Here is a 13310-nt window from a genome sequence, read left to right as displayed (position 1 = left end):
ACTGCAATTCTTACTTCTTCTTGAAATGTAGGGACGACAGTACATTCCATCACATCCATCTAGTGTACACAGGTAGGTCCATTGTGGCGGGCAGGCGAGCGGGCGGGCTGCTTTATTGGCTGTTTGCTGTTCCCCTACTCCACTCCACTATTTGACTGTTGTGCTGCATCAATCAATCAATCAATCAATCAATCAATCAATCAATCAAGTGGCTGGCTCAGGTGCAGCTCTTTAACTTACCTAAAAGGGAGGGCGGAGAGAAGACAAGGAAGGTGAATGAGGTGTTCCAATGTGAAATGCCGGAAACACAGAAACACAGACGACACACAACAAGAGGTGGCAATCTATTCATTAATTGCATTTAATCAATGAGCTCATTATCACTCATGCATTGTCCAACAGGTGTTGAAATAATGGGATTAAAAGGGGAGATCCCTTCAGAAAGACAGAAACAATAGCAAAGACAAAAAACACTTTTGGAATCTGCTTTTAGTCAACACATAAGGAAAGGGTGCACCGGTCCTGGAAATACTGCAATACCAGGTCAATGCGTGGAGTGGACAGAGCAAGCTCTATTTCCATCTCCCTGTTCTAAAAATCCATTTAATATATGGTCCCCAGATAGGGGACGTATCAGATATTAAACTGATAAGAACAGATACTACACTTGATCTTAGCCAAAAGGCCGAGAAGCGATAACCCGAACGGGCCGCGCGTTGCCCGAGCCTGCCCGATACTGCTGTTCAGCCCTTGCAGCGATTCAGCCTACTTCTAGGCAATTCCATGGGGCCCTGCAGGCTCACACACTCACAGCTACACGGGAGGTGAATAAAGGCCGGAGAGGAAGCCAGACAGGATTTGCTTCTTTTGCTTGCACCACAATGCAGTGCTGAAAGAGGAGGAATCTACATAAAAACGCCTTCCTGGCAACGCCCAAATGCCCTGCTGCCATGCAGATAAACACTGGCAGCGGCAGCAAGTGCATGCCCACAGCCACCCCTTGTTCCTTCACACCTTGTATCAGCTGTAATCCAGTCCAGTCCAGTGCTGCCTGCTGAGCAGCACTGACCAACACTGCCTGGGCCCAGGCTTTTATCTCTGAGGCCCCATTATGATGTCAGAAAGCTGGCTCTGGAATCCTGAGGGCTCCACTATGACACGTGCAAAGTTCCGTCTGAACTTTATATAAGACGGTGAGGCTCAGTCAGTCACTCAGTGTTGCCTGAGAGGGCAACACTGCAACAGCCGGCCGCCAGGCTGTCTTTTTTTTGCACAGCTAGTTGCCTCCAGGAGGCCACAAGAGGGAGACAAGGGACTGCAAAATGGAAAATAGGCATCCACCAACTTTACAGACAACTTCTCCTTGCTCCTACAACCTCCATCCTTGCACAGTTTGTTATTCTTCTAGGTAACATAGTAACAAATCCAAATTGCTGCTCTCTTTGTAGGCAAGCAAGGCTTTGTTGCAACTGCAATTCTTACTTCTTCTTGAAATGTAGGGACGACAGTACATTCCATCACATCCATCTAGTGTACACAGGTAGGTCCATTGTGGCGGGCAGGCGAGCGGGCGGGCTGCTTTATTGGCTGTTTGCTGTTCCCCTACTCCACTCCACTATTTGACTGTTGTGCTGCATCAATCAATCAATCAATCAATCAATCAATCAATCAATCAATCAATCAATCAATCAATCAGTGGCTGGCTCAGGTGCAGCTCTTTAACTTACCTAAAAGGGAGGGCGGAGAGAAGACAAGGAAGGTGAATGAGGTGTTCCAATGTGAAATGCCGGAAACACAGAAACACAGACGACACACAACAAGAGGTGGCAATCTATTCATTAATTGCATTTAATCAATGAGCTCATTATCACTCATGCATTGTCCAACAGGTGTTGAAATAATGGGATTAAAAGGGGAGATCCCTTCAGAAAGACAGAAACAATAGCAAAGACAAAAAACACTTTTGGAATCTGCTTTTAGTCAACACATAAGGAAAGGGTGCACCGGTCCTGGAAATACTGCAATACCAGGTCAATGCGTGGAGTGGACAGAGCAAGCTCTATTTCCATCTCCCTGTTCTAAAAATCCATTTAATATATGGTCCCCAGATAGGGGACGTATCAGATATTAAACTGATAAGAACAGATACTACACTTGATCTTAGCCAAAAGGCCGAGAAGCGATAACCCGAACGGGCCGCGCGTTGCCCGAGCCTGCCCGATACTGCTGTTCAGCCCTTGCAGCGATTCAGCCTACTTCTAGGCAATTCCATGGGGCCCTGCAGGCTCACACACTCACAGCTACACGGGAGGTGAATAAAGGCCGGAGAGGAAGCCAGACAGGATTTGCTTCTTTTGCTTGCACCACAATGCAGTGCTGAAAGAGGAGGAATCTACATAAAAACGCCTTCCTGGCAACGCCCAAATGCCCTGCTGCCATGCAGATAAACACTGGCAGCGGCAGCAAGTGCATGCCCACAGCCACCCCTTGTTCCTTCACACCTTGTATCAGCTGTAATCCAGTCCAGTCCAGTGCTGCCTGCTGAGCAGCACTGACCAACACTGCCTGGGCCCAGGCTTTTATCTCTGAGGCCCCATTATGATGTCAGAAAGCTGGCTCTGGAATCCTGAGGGCTCCACTATGACACGTGCAAAGTTCCGTCTGAACTTTATATAAGACGGTGAGGCTCAGTCAGTCACTCAGTGTTGCCTGAGAGGGCAACACTGCAACAGCCGGCCGCCAGGCTGTCTTTTTTTTGCACAGCTAGTTGCCTCCAGGAGGCCACAAGAGGGAGACAAGGGACTGCAAAATGGAAAATAGGCATCCACCAACTTTACAGACAACTTCTCCTTGCTCCTACAACCTCCATCCTTGCACAGTTTGTTATTCTTCTAGGTAACATAGTAACAAATCCAAATTGCTGCTCTCTTTGTAGGCAAGCAAGGCTTTGTTGCAACTGCAATTCTTACTTCTTCTTGAAATGTAGGGACGACAGTACATTCCATCACATCCATCTAGTGTACACAGGTAGGTCCATTGTGGCGGGCAGGCGAGCGGGCGGGCTGCTTTATTGGCTGTTTGCTGTTCCCCTACTCCACTCCACTATTTGACTGTTGTGCTGCATCAATCAATCAATCAATCAATCAATCAATCAATCAATCAATCAATCAATCAATCAGTGGCTGGCTCAGGTGCAGCTCTTTAACTTACCTAAAAGGGAGGGCGGAGAGAAGACAAGGAAGGTGAATGAGGTGTTCCAATGTGAAATGCCGGAAACACAGAAACACAGACGACACACAACAAGAGGTGGCAATCTATTCATTAATTGCATTTAATCAATGAGCTCATTATCACTCATGCATTGTCCAACAGGTGTTGAAATAATGGGATTAAAAGGGGAGATCCCTTCAGAAAGACAGAAACAATAGCAAAGACAAAAAACACTTTTGGAATCTGCTTTTAGTCAACACATAAGGAAAGGGTGCACCGGTCCTGGAAATACTGCAATACCAGGTCAATGCGTGGAGTGGACAGAGCAAGCTCTATTTCCATCTCCCTGTTCTAAAAATCCATTTAATATATGGTCCCCAGATAGGGGACGTATCAGATATTAAACTGATAAGAACAGATACTACACTTGATCTTAGCCAAAAGGCCGAGAAGCGATAACCCGAACGGGCCGCGCGTTGCCCGAGCCTGCCCGATACTGCTGTTCAGCCCTTGCAGCGATTCAGCCTACTTCTAGGCAATTCCATGGGGCCCTGCAGGCTCACACACTCACAGCTACACGGGAGGTGAATAAAGGCCGGAGAGGAAGCCAGACAGGATTTGCTTCTTTTGCTTGCACCACAATGCAGTGCTGAAAGAGGAGGAATCTACATAAAAACGCCTTCCTGGCAACGCCCAAATGCCCTGCTGCCATGCAGATAAACACTGGCAGCGGCAGCAAGTGCATGCCCACAGCCACCCCTTGTTCCTTCACACCTTGTATCAGCTGTAATCCAGTCCAGTCCAGTGCTGCCTGCTGAGCAGCACTGACCAACACTGCCTGGGCCCAGGCTTTTATCTCTGAGGCCCCATTATGATGTCAGAAAGCTGGCTCTGGAATCCTGAGGGCTCCACTATGACACGTGCAAAGTTCCGTCTGAACTTTATATAAGACGGTGAGGCTCAGTCAGTCACTCAGTGTTGCCTGAGAGGGCAACACTGCAACAGCCGGCCGCCAGGCTGTCTTTTTTTTGCACAGCTAGTTGCCTCCAGGAGGCCACAAGAGGGAGACAAGGGACTGCAAAATGGAAAATAGGCATCCACCAACTTTACAGACAACTTCTCCTTGCTCCTACAACCTCCATCCTTGCACAGTTTGTTATTCTTCTAGGTAACATAGTAACAAATCCAAATTGCTGCTCTCTTTGTAGGCAAGCAAGGCTTTGTTGCAACTGCAATTCTTACTTCTTCTTGAAATGTAGGGACGACAGTACATTCCATCACATCCATCTAGTGTACACAGGTAGGTCCATTGTGGCGGGCAGGCGAGCGGGCGGGCTGCTTTATTGGCTGTTTGCTGTTCCCCTACTCCACTCCACTATTTGACTGTTGTGCTGCATCAATCAATCAATCAATCAATCAATCAATCAATCAATCAATCAATCAATCAATCAGTGGCTGGCTCAGGTGCAGCTCTTTAACTTACCTAAAAGGGAGGGCGGAGAGAAGACAAGGAAGGTGAATGAGGTGTTCCAATGTGAAATGCCGGAAACACAGAAACACAGACGACACACAACAAGAGGTGGCAATCTATTCATTAATTGCATTTAATCAATGAGCTCATTATCACTCATGCATTGTCCAACAGGTGTTGAAATAATGGGATTAAAAGGGGAGATCCCTTCAGAAAGACAGAAACAATAGCAAAGACAAAAAACACTTTTGGAATCTGCTTTTAGTCAACACATAAGGAAAGGGTGCACCGGTCCTGGAAATACTGCAATACCAGGTCAATGCGTGGAGTGGACAGAGCAAGCTCTATTTCCATCTCCCTGTTCTAAAAATCCATTTAATATATGGTCCCCAGATAGGGGACGTATCAGATATTAAACTGATAAGAACAGATACTACACTTGATCTTAGCCAAAAGGCCGAGAAGCGATAACCCGAACGGGCCGCGCGTTGCCCGAGCCTGCCCGATACTGCTGTTCAGCCCTTGCAGCGATTCAGCCTACTTCTAGGCAATTCCATGGGGCCCTGCAGGCTCACACACTCACAGCTACACGGGAGGTGAATAAAGGCCGGAGAGGAAGCCAGACAGGATTTGCTTCTTTTGCTTGCACCACAATGCAGTGCTGAAAGAGGAGGAATCTACATAAAAACGCCTTCCTGGCAACGCCCAAATGCCCTGCTGCCATGCAGATAAACACTGGCAGCGGCAGCAAGTGCATGCCCACAGCCACCCCTTGTTCCTTCACACCTTGTATCAGCTGTAATCCAGTCCAGTCCAGTGCTGCCTGCTGAGCAGCACTGACCAACACTGCCTGGGCCCAGGCTTTTATCTCTGAGGCCCCATTATGATGTCAGAAAGCTGGCTCTGGAATCCTGAGGGCTCCACTATGACACGTGCAAAGTTCCGTCTGAACTTTATATAAGACGGTGAGGCTCAGTCAGTCACTCAGTGTTGCCTGAGAGGGCAACACTGCAACAGCCGGCCGCCAGGCTGTCTTTTTTTTGCACAGCTAGTTGCCTCCAGGAGGCCACAAGAGGGAGACAAGGGACTGCAAAATGGAAAATAGGCATCCACCAACTTTACAGACAACTTCTCCTTGCTCCTACAACCTCCATCCTTGCACAGTTTGTTATTCTTCTAGGTAACATAGTAACAAATCCAAATTGCTGCTCTCTTTGTAGGCAAGCAAGGCTTTGTTGCAATTGCAATTCTTACTTCTTCTTGAAATGTAGGGACGACAGTACATTCCATCACATCCATCTAGTGTACACAGGTAGGTCCATTGTGGCGGGCAGGCGAGCGGGCGGGCTGCTTTATTGGCTGTTTGCTGTTCCCCTACTCCACTCCACTATTTGACTGTTGTGCTGCATCAATCAATCAATCAATCAGTGGCTGGCTCAGGTGCAGCTCTTTAACTTACCTAAAAGGGAGGGCGGAGAGAAGACAAGGAAGGTGAATGAGGTGTTCCAATGTGAAATGCCGGAAACACAGAAACACAGACGACACACAACAAGAGGTGGCAATCTATTCATTAATTGCATTTAATCAATGAGCTCATTATCACTCATGCATTGTCCAACAGGTGTTGAAATAATGGGATTAAAAGGGGAGATCCCTTCAGAAAGACAGAAACAATAGCAAAGACAAAAAACACTTTTGGAATCTGCTTTTAGTCAACACATAAGGAAAGGGTGCACCGGTCCTGGAAATACTGCAATACCAGGTCAATGCGTGGAGTGGACAGAGCAAGCTCTATTTCCATCTCCCTGTTCTAAAAATCCATTTAATATATGGTCCCCAGATAGGGGACGTATCAGATATTAAACTGATAAGAACAGATACTACACTTGATCTTAGCCAAAAGGCCGAGAAGCGATAACCCGAACGGGCCGCGCGTTGCCCGAGCCTGCCCGATACTGCTGTTCAGCCCTTGCAGCGATTCAGCCTACTTCTAGGCAATTCCATGGGGCCCTGCAGGCTCACACACTCACAGCTACACGGGAGGTGAATAAAGGCCGGAGAGGAAGCCAGACAGGATTTGCTTCTTTTGCTTGCACCACAATGCAGTGCTGAAAGAGGAGGAATCTACATAAAAACGCCTTCCTGGCAACGCCCAAATGCCCTGCTGCCATGCAGATAAACACTGGCAGCGGCAGCAAGTGCATGCCCACAGCCACCCCTTGTTCCTTCACACCTTGTATCAGCTGTAATCCAGTCCAGTCCAGTGCTGCCTGCTGAGCAGCACTGACCAACACTGTCTGGGCCCAGGCTTTTATCTCTGAGGCCCCATTATGATGTCAGAAAGCTGGCTCTGGAATCCTGAGGGCTCCACTATGACACGTGCAAAGTTCCGTCTGAACTTTATATAAGACGGTGAGGCTCAGTCAGTCACTCAGTGTTGCCTGAGAGGGCAACACTGCAACAGCCGGCCGCCAGGCTGTCTTTTTTTTGCACAGCTAGTTGCCTCCAGGAGGCCACAAGAGGGAGACAAGGGACTGCAAAATGGAAAATAGGCATCCACCAACTTTACAGACAACTTCTCCTTGCTCCTACAACCTCCATCCTTGCACAGTTTGTTATTCTTCTAGGTAACATAGTAACAAATCCAAATTGCTGCTCTCTTTGTAGGCAAGCAAGGCTTTGTTGCAACTGCAATTCTTACTTCTTCTTGAAATGTAGGGACGACAGTACATTCCATCACATCCATCTAGTGTACACAGGTAGGTCCATTGTGGCGGGCAGGCGAGCGGGCGGGCTGCTTTATTGGCTGTTTGCTGTTCCCCTACTCCACTCCACTATTTGACTGTTGTGCTGCATCAATCAATCAATCAATCAATCAATCAATCAATCAATCAATCAATCAATCAATCAGTGGCTGGCTCAGGTGCAGCTCTTTAACTTACCTAAAAGGGAGGGCGGAGAGAAGACAAGGAAGGTGAATGAGGTGTTCCAATGTGAAATGCCGGAAACACAGAAACACAGACGACACACAACAAGAGGTGGCAATCTATTCATTAATTGCATTTAATCAATGAGCTCATTATCACTCATGCATTGTCCAACAGGTGTTGAAATAATGGGATTAAAAGGGGAGATCCCTTCAGAAAGACAGAAACAATAGCAAAGACAAAAAACACTTTTGGAATCTGCTTTTAGTCAACACATAAGGAAAGGGTGCACCGGTCCTGGAAATACTGCAATACCAGGTCAATGCGTGGAGTGGACAGAGCAAGCTCTATTTCCATCTCCCTGTTCTAAAAATCCATTTAATATATGGTCCCCAGATAGGGGACGTATCAGATATTAAACTGATAAGAACAGATACTACACTTGATCTTAGCCAAAAGGCCGAGAAGCGATAACCCGAACGGGCCGCGCGTTGCCCGAGCCTGCCCGATACTGCTGTTCAGCCCTTGCAGCGATTCAGCCTACTTCTAGGCAATTCCATGGGGCCCTGCAGGCTCACACACTCACAGCTACACGGGAGGTGAATAAAGGCCGGAGAGGAAGCCAGACAGGATTTGCTTCTTTTGCTTGCACCACAATGCAGTGCTGAAAGAGGAGGAATCTACATAAAAACGCCTTCCTGGCAACGCCCAAATGCCCTGCTGCCATGCAGATAAACACTGGCAGCGGCAGCAAGTGCATGCCCACAGCCACCCCTTGTTCCTTCACACCTTGTATCAGCTGTAATCCAGTCCAGTCCAGTGCTGCCTGCTGAGCAGCACTGACCAACACTGCCTGGGCCCAGGCTTTTATCTCTGAGGCCCCATTATGATGTCAGAAAGCTGGCTCTGGAATCCTGAGGGCTCCACTATGACACGTGCAAAGTTCCGTCTGAACTTTATATAAGACGGTGAGGCTCAGTCAGTCACTCAGTGTTGCCTGAGAGGGCAACACTGCAACAGCCGGCCGCCAGGCTGTCTTTTTTTTGCACAGCTAGTTGCCTCCAGGAGGCCACAAGAGGGAGACAAGGGACTGCAAAATGGAAAATAGGCATCCACCAACTTTACAGACAACTTCTCCTTGCTCCTACAACCTCCATCCTTGCACAGTTTGTTATTCTTCTAGGTAACATAGTAACAAATCCAAATTGCTGCTCTCTTTGTAGGCAAGCAAGGCTTTGTTGCAACTGCAATTCTTACTTCTTCTTGAAATGTAGGGACGACAGTACATTCCATCACATCCATCTAGTGTACACAGGTAGGTCCATTGTGGCGGGCAGGCGAGCGGGCGGGCTGCTTTATTGGCTGTTTGCTGTTCCCCTACTCCACTCCACTATTTGACTGTTGTGCTGCATCAATCAATCAATCAATCAATCAATCAATCAATCAATCAATCAATCAGTGGCTGGCTCAGGTGCAGCTCTTTAACTTACCTAAAAGGGAGGGCGGAGAGAAGACAAGGAAGGTGAATGAGGTGTTCCAATGTGAAATGCCGGAAACACAGAAACACAGACGACACACAACAAGAGGTGGCAATCTATTCATTAATTGCATTTAATCAATGAGCTCATTATCACTCATGCATTGTCCAACAGGTGTTGAAATAATGGGATTAAAAGGGGAGATCCCTTCAGAAAGACAGAAACAATAGCAAAGACAAAAAACACTTTTGGAATCTGCTTTTAGTCAACACATAAGGAAAGGGTGCACCGGTCCTGGAAATACTGCAATACCAGGTCAATGCGTGGAGTGGACAGAGCAAGCTCTATTTCCATCTCCCTGTTCTAAAAATCCATTTAATATATGGTCCCCAGATAGGGGACGTATCAGATATTAAACTGATAAGAACAGATACTACACTTGATCTTAGCCAAAAGGCCGAGAAGCGATAACCCGAACGGGCCGCGCGTTGCCCGAGCCTGCCCGATACTGCTGTTCAGCCCTTGCAGCGATTCAGCCTACTTCTAGGCAATTCCATGGGGCCCTGCAGGCTCACACACTCACAGCTACACGGGAGGTGAATAAAGGCCGGAGAGGAAGCCAGACAGGATTTGCTTCTTTTGCTTGCACCACAATGCAGTGCTGAAAGAGGAGGAATCTACATAAAAACGCCTTCCTGGCAACGCCCAAATGCCCTGCTGCCATGCAGATAAACACTGGCAGCGGCAGCAAGTGCATGCCCACAGCCACCCCTTGTTCCTTCACACCTTGTATCAGCTGTAATCCAGTCCAGTCCAGTGCTGCCTGCTGAGCAGCACTGACCAACACTGCCTGGGCCCAGGCTTTTATCTCTGAGGCCCCATTATGATGTCAGAAAGCTGGCTCTGGAATCCTGAGGGCTCCACTATGACACGTGCAAAGTTCCGTCTGAACTTTATATAAGACGGTGAGGCTCAGTCAGTCACTCAGTGTTGCCTGAGAGGGCAACACTGCAACAGCCGGCCGCCAGGCTGTCTTTTTTTTGCACAGCTAGTTGCCTCCAGGAGGCCACAAGAGGGAGACAAGGGACTGCAAAATGGAAAATAGGCATCCACCAACTTTACAGACAACTTCTCCTTGCTCCTACAACCTCCATCCTTGCACAGTTTGTTATTCTTCTAGGTAACATAGTAACAAATCCAAATTGCTGCTCTCTTTGTAGGCAAGCAAGGCTTTGTTGCAACTGCAATTCTTACTTCTTCTTGAAATGTAGGGACGACAGTACATTCCATCACATCCATCTAGTGTACACAGGTAGGTCCATTGTGGCGGGCAGGCGAGCGGGCGGGCTGCTTTATTGGCTGTTTGCTGTTCCCCTACTCCACTCCACTATTTGACTGTTGTGCTGCATCAATCAATCAATCAATCAATCAATCAATCAATCAATCAATCAATCAATCAATCAATCAATCAATCAATCAATCAGTGGCTGGCTCAGGTGCAGCTCTTTAACTTACCTAAAAGGGAGGGCGGAGAGAAGACAAGGAAGGTGAATGAGGTGTTCCAATGTGAAATGCCGGAAACACAGAAACACAGACGACACACAACAAGAGGTGGCAATCTATTCATTAATTGCATTTAATCAATGAGCTCATTATCACTCATGCATTGTCCAACAGGTGTTGAAATAATGGGATTAAAAGGGGAGATCCCTTCAGAAAGACAGAAACAATAGCAAAGACAAAAAACACTTTTGGAATCTGCTTTTAGTCAACACATAAGGAAAGGGTGCACCGGTCCTGGAAATACTGCAGTACCAGGTCAATGCGTGGAGTGGACAGAGCAAGCTCTATTTCCATCTCCCTGTTCTAAAAATCCATTTAATATATGGTCCCCAGATAGGGGACGTATCAGATATTAAACTGATAAGAACAGATACTACACTTGATCTTAGCCAAAAGGCCGAGAAGCGATAACCCGAACGGGCCGCGCGTTGCCCGAGCCTGCCCGATACTGCTGTTCAGCCCTTGCAGCGATTCAGCCTACTTCTAGGCAATTCCATGGGGCCCTGCAGGCTCACACACTCACAGCTACACGGGAGGTGAATAAAGGCCGGAGAGGAAGCCAGACAGGATTTGCTTCTTTTGCTTGCACCACAATGCAGTGCTGAAAGAGGAGGAATCTACATAAAAACGCCTTCCTGGCAACGCCCAAATGCCCTGCTGCCATGCAGATAAACACTGGCAGCGGCAGCAAGTGCATGCCCACAGCCACCCCTTGTTCCTTCACACCTTGTATCAGCTGTAATCCAGTCCAGTCCAGTGCTGCCTGCTGAGCAGCACTGACCAACACTGCCTGGGCCCAGGCTTTTATCTCTGAGGCCCCATTATGATGTCAGAAAGCTGGCTCTGGAATCCTGAGGGCTCCACTATGACACGTGCAAAGTTCCGTCTGAACTTTATATAAGACGGTGAGGCTCAGTCAGTCACTCAGTGTTGCCTGAGAGGGCAACACTGCAACAGCCGGCCGCCAGGCTGTCTTTTTTTTGCACAGCTAGTTGCCTCCAGGAGGCCACAAGAGGGAGACAAGGGACTGCAAAATGGAAAATAGGCATCCACCAACTTTACAGACAACTTCTCCTTGCTCCTACAACCTCCATCCTTGCACAGTTTGTTATTCTTCTAGGTAACATAGTAACAAATCCAAATTGCTGCTCTCTTTGTAGGCAAGCAAGGCTTTGTTGCAACTGCAATTCTTACTTCTTCTTGAAATGTAGGGACGACAGTACATTCCATCACATCCATCTAGTGTACACAGGTAGGTCCATTGTGGCGGGCAGGCGAGCGGGCGGGCTGCTTTATTGGCTGTTTGCTGTTCCCCTACTCCACTCCACTATTTGACTGTTGTGCTGCATCAATCAATCAATCAATCAATCAATCAATCAATCAATCAATCAATCAATCAATCAATCAATCAATCAATCAATCAATCAGTGGCTGGCTCAGGTGCAGCTCTTTAACTTACCTAAAAGGGAGGGCGGAGAGAAGACAAGGAAGGTGAATGAGGTGTTCCAATGTGAAATGCCGGAAACACAGAAACACAGACGACACACAACAAGAGGTGGCAATCTATTCATTAATTGCATTTAATCAATGAGCTCATTATCACTCATGCATTGTCCAACAGGTGTTGAAATAATGGGATTAAAAGGGGAGATCCCTTCAGAAAGACAGAAACAATAGCAAAGACAAAAAACACTTTTGGAATCTGCTTTTAGTCAACACATAAGGAAAGGGTGCACCGGTCCTGGAAATACTGCAGTACCAGGTCAATGCGTGGAGTGGACAGAGCAAGCTCTATTTCCATCTCCCTGTTCTAAAAATCCATTTAATATATGGTCCCCAGATAGGGGACGTATCAGATATTAAACTGATAAGAACAGATACTACACTTGATCTTAGCCAAAAGGCCGAGAAGCGATAACCCGAACGGGCCGCGCGTTGCCCGAGCCTGCCCGATACTGCTGTTCAGCCCTTGCAGCGATTCAGCCTACTTCTAGGCAATTCCATGGGGCCCTGCAGGCTCACACACTCACAGCTACACGGGAGGTGAATAAAGGCCGGAGAGGAAGCCAGACAGGATTTGCTTCTTTTGCTTGCACCACAATGCAGTGCTGAAAGAGGAGGAATCTACATAAAAACGCCTTCCTGGCAACGCCCAAATGCCCTGCTGCCATGCAGATAAACACTGGCAGCGGCAGCAAGTGCATGCCCACAGCCACCCCTTGTTCCTTCACACCTTGTATCAGCTGTAATCCAGTCCAGTCCAGTGCTGCCTGCTGAGCAGCACTGACCAACACTGCCTGGGCCCAGGCTTTTATCTCTGAGGCCCCATTATGATGTCAGAAAGCTGGCTCTGGAATCCTGAGGGCTCCACTATGACACGTGCAAAGTTCCGTCTGAACTTTATATAAGACGGTGAGGCTCAGTCAGTCACTCAGTGTTGCCTGAGAGGGCAACACTGCAACAGCCGGCCGCCAGGCTGTCTTTTTTTTGCACAGCTAGTTGCCTCCAGGAGGCCACAAGAGGGAGACAAGGGACTGCAAAATGGAAAATAGGCATCCACCAACTTTACAGACAACTTCTCCTTGCTCCTACAACCTCCATCCTTGCACAGTTTGTTATTCTTCTAGGTAACATAGTAACAAATCCAAATTGCTGCTCTCT

At 47.8% G+C, this 13310-nt stretch overlaps 9 non-coding genes across 9 annotated transcripts; all 9 read right to left on the bottom strand.

Moving 5' to 3' along the window:
- Positions 1–506: 506 nt before the first annotated feature.
- LOC142689634 (U2 spliceosomal RNA) lies at positions 507–697 on the bottom strand. Its single transcript, XR_012858488.1, has one exon. It is a non-coding gene; the product is annotated as a U2 spliceosomal RNA (small nuclear RNA).
- Positions 698–1993: 1296 nt separating this feature from the next.
- Positions 1994–2184, bottom strand: LOC142689632 (U2 spliceosomal RNA). Its single transcript, XR_012858487.1, has one exon. It is a non-coding gene; the product is annotated as a U2 spliceosomal RNA (small nuclear RNA).
- Positions 2185–3476: 1292 nt separating this feature from the next.
- On the bottom strand, positions 3477–3667 carry LOC142689631 (U2 spliceosomal RNA). The gene has a single exon (XR_012858486.1). It is a non-coding gene; the product is annotated as a U2 spliceosomal RNA (small nuclear RNA).
- A 1292-nt stretch (positions 3668–4959) lies between these two features.
- Positions 4960–5150, bottom strand: LOC142689629 (U2 spliceosomal RNA). The gene has a single exon (XR_012858484.1). It is a non-coding gene; the product is annotated as a U2 spliceosomal RNA (small nuclear RNA).
- A 1256-nt stretch (positions 5151–6406) lies between these two features.
- LOC142689628 (U2 spliceosomal RNA) lies at positions 6407–6597 on the bottom strand. Its single transcript, XR_012858483.1, has one exon. It is a non-coding gene; the product is annotated as a U2 spliceosomal RNA (small nuclear RNA).
- A 1292-nt stretch (positions 6598–7889) lies between these two features.
- On the bottom strand, positions 7890–8080 carry LOC142689627 (U2 spliceosomal RNA). Its single transcript, XR_012858482.1, has one exon. It is a non-coding gene; the product is annotated as a U2 spliceosomal RNA (small nuclear RNA).
- Positions 8081–9364: 1284 nt separating this feature from the next.
- On the bottom strand, positions 9365–9555 carry LOC142689626 (U2 spliceosomal RNA). The gene has a single exon (XR_012858481.1). It is a non-coding gene; the product is annotated as a U2 spliceosomal RNA (small nuclear RNA).
- Positions 9556–10867: 1312 nt separating this feature from the next.
- Positions 10868–11058, bottom strand: LOC142689692 (U2 spliceosomal RNA). Its single transcript, XR_012858541.1, has one exon. It is a non-coding gene; the product is annotated as a U2 spliceosomal RNA (small nuclear RNA).
- Positions 11059–12374: 1316 nt separating this feature from the next.
- LOC142689690 (U2 spliceosomal RNA) lies at positions 12375–12565 on the bottom strand. Its single transcript, XR_012858539.1, has one exon. It is a non-coding gene; the product is annotated as a U2 spliceosomal RNA (small nuclear RNA).
- Positions 12566–13310: the final 745 nt, after the last annotated feature.

Source organism: Rhinoderma darwinii (assembly GCF_050947455.1).
Source record: "Rhinoderma darwinii isolate aRhiDar2 chromosome 5 unlocalized genomic scaffold, aRhiDar2.hap1 SUPER_5_unloc_31, whole genome shotgun sequence".
Classification (NCBI taxonomy): Eukaryota; Metazoa; Chordata; class Amphibia; order Anura; family Rhinodermatidae; genus Rhinoderma; species Rhinoderma darwinii.
This window is presented reverse-complemented; position numbering and strand designations above follow the sequence as displayed.